This window comes from Poecilia reticulata, linkage group LG12 (assembly GCF_000633615.1).
Source record: "Poecilia reticulata strain Guanapo linkage group LG12, Guppy_female_1.0+MT, whole genome shotgun sequence".
Lineage (NCBI taxonomy): Eukaryota > Metazoa > Chordata > Actinopteri > Cyprinodontiformes > Poeciliidae > Poecilia > Poecilia reticulata.
In genome coordinates, this window is record NC_024342.1 from 24,436,073 (window position 1) to 24,438,935 (window position 2,863).

At 36.8% G+C, this 2,863-nt stretch overlaps 1 long non-coding RNA gene across 1 annotated transcript in view; it reads right to left on the bottom strand.

Moving 5' to 3' along the window:
• Positions 1–372, bottom strand: part of LOC108166788 (uncharacterized) — a 3,887-nt gene extending 3,515 nt beyond the window's left edge. Inside the window, exon 1 of the long non-coding RNA XR_001777174.1 lies at positions 132–372. This is a non-coding gene — a long non-coding RNA (uncharacterized LOC108166788). The remainder of the gene's footprint in view (positions 1–131) is intronic.
• Positions 373–2,863: the final 2,491 nt, after the last annotated feature.

Below are 2,863 nucleotides of genomic sequence, written 5' to 3' on the forward strand. Positions count from 1 at the left end.
TACGTCGGCATTCGCTTGGGAAGAGGCTGTTTTAAATACTACAGCTTATGAACAAACAGGTATCGTTACAAAAACAGCTATTACAGATGCAGATGAACGTGTAAAGTTTTTTTCTTTTTTTTTTTCTTTACCTCAGGAAGGTTTACCGTCGAAGATGCCGGTGTCTCATAAACTCCATTTCGGTGGATTCTAATGCAAAACCCTACAGGGTCCAGCAAAACAAATCCGCCCCCCATCTGCGCAAGCGCACACGATCTAAATGAAATACRTAGCAACTGAGAAAAACCGGTACTCGTCCAATATTTGGTCGACTCTTGTTAAAATTATGATATACAAAKTATTCCCTAACTCTGACCAAATGCGTTTATTTTTGGGTTGTTTGAAGGAATTCGCGTCTTCGATGTAATAGATGTAATTCTGTTTATCCAACACTAGATGGCAGCGTGGCTCAAAGTGCAGTACATTATGTAAATATTCAAAAAAAATATTAACAGTACTTTACCTTTTCTCAATCTTTGGACTATATATTTTTATTACATTTCAACAACATAAGTGCATTTTATTTGGATTTTATTTGACAGTCTGTACATTAAAAAGTTGTACAGTTTTGTGAAGTAGAAAAAAAGTCAAATGATTTTCTAATTTGTTTAATTCCTTAGGATGATGTTATGCTTTGCATTGGTCAGCCTAAATCTATGCATTTGTAGGGTTAAATTTGACCTTATTCTGCTCTGCAAAACTTCTGAAGCCCAGTCAGATTGCTCGGACAACAGTTGTGAATGCCAATTTGTAAGTCTTGCCACTGATTTTCAGTTGGATTTTGCTGAACATCCTTTGATTAAAATCCTTCTATTGAAGGGTCGTTGTCCAGCTGACTTTCCATCTGCTTCCAGATGGGATTTTTGTCTCATTGTTTCCTAGTTATACTGACAAATTTTTGTTGAGTTCATTAATTACTTTTTTTTTTTTTGGCTTGCTTGTTTTCTAGAACATGTTTTATACAAATATTGATTGTTGAAAATACAGAGTTTATCTTGGACAGTCTTAAGAGCCAAGAGCAAAGAGTATTAGCCTAGGAACAGATGTCAGATACAGTCTTTTTTTTATTATTGTTTTCTTAATATTAGAGAATGATAGACTATAAGGCCATTATAATTGAACACTCACATATTTGTTAAAGTTGATCAAAACACTTCTGCGTGAGGTTATTATAACCTGAAAATGATTATTATTAAAAATCAATTTCTCATAAAACTGCTCAAATGCAGGTGGAGCTCTTGGAGCTCTAACAGGGTAAAAAAAAAAAAAAAAACGTATATAATCTTAACTACTTCCAACAGGCCTTAAGAGCAGGATCTGCAAGTTAAGCTACACACCTGTATTGACAACAATGTCAATACCTTTGGGAGTAGACTCTTGTTTGTTTGGATCTTTTGGTCTTTTAAATCCACTGGAATTGTTCTGTCAGTCCACCCTTCTACTTTTAGCAGAGTTAAGCTTGGAGGCAAAGCTAGAAAAGAAAATCCACTCAGTTTTTTATCTCCTACACAATTTTATAACGGCATCACTTTTGTTTTCCACCAAATGTTCACCCATAAACAACACCTAAGCACAGCGAGATTCTGGACACAAGCGGCTGTAGATACTGGAGGCTTTGGCACATAATGAGGAGCTGTTTTTTTTTTTTTTTTTTTTTTTAAAGGAAGCCTTCTAGCAGAAATGTTTGATAGAAGTTTCATTGGACTGGCTTTATTTTTAACTGGGGAAATAACGTCTCCCACCAAGACTTTCAGAGTGGACACAGGCCTAATTATTGACATGGACATAGTTCACTGTGGTGCACAGATGTCTATTCACAGCGGGTGTTCGTTTCTAATTCTTTTCTCTGCTGCCTTTATGCCTAATTTTACAAGCTGGKAGTGTTTGCTGCTTGTATACATGCATGTGTATCCCTCTGTCTATTTGCATATCGTGTAGACAGAGCAGAAGGAAGATGCATGACCCTTCTTAATGACGTCTCCAGCTTTCATCAAATGTCATTAAATTAACTTGGTCTGAAAATACCCAGAATGGATCTCAGGAAGCATGCTGCTGTAATTGTCTTGTGTCAGCTGCACAAGCCAAGGGGGATTTCAAATAAAAACTCAGTAGAGAAGGTTTGTATGCTTTCTTTATTTGTGCTAGAATATCAGGGGGGTGGAGGGAGATGCTGCTTAAAACGTGAGTATAGAGGTGTGGTAGGTGGGTGTTGTTTGCTGCTAGTTTTGATGTGTACAAAAACAGTTAGCAACGGTGAGACGTAAGCTAATCCGGAGAGTTATTATACAACGCCTTTCAAAAGTATTAACAACCGTTAAGGTTTTGCACATTTTCTCATGTTAAAAAAATACTCCTGTTTTGTGTATTTTATGTGTGTTTTTTGTGGTGGACATGAAGTAGTGTCACAATTCTAAAGGTAACTGGAAAATGAGGGCACTGTTTTCAAAATGYTCAACAAATAAAGATCTGAAATGTTGGTGTGCATTTGTATTCATTCCCCTTCACGCTGATTCCCCTTCAATTAAACACTTGCTTTCAGAAGACAGCAAATGTAACGTATGCATGTAAGTGGCTCACTATTAATAGGTTGCAGTTTTCTATCATGCAATGCTTTTTTCAGCTCATCGTATATCTCACAGAGCACTGTTCAATCCATCATCTGTTGACAGCCTCTGATGTCCTAGCTGAGCGTTAACAGTAGAATTCCTCCACTCAGCAWATTTCCTACTTAAAGTGAGGATCCGTGTTTCTTTAGGGATTTATTTTATCTTCATCCATCTGTTCTGTCAATACTCACTGCCCTTTTGTTGGGTTTAAAAGCAGA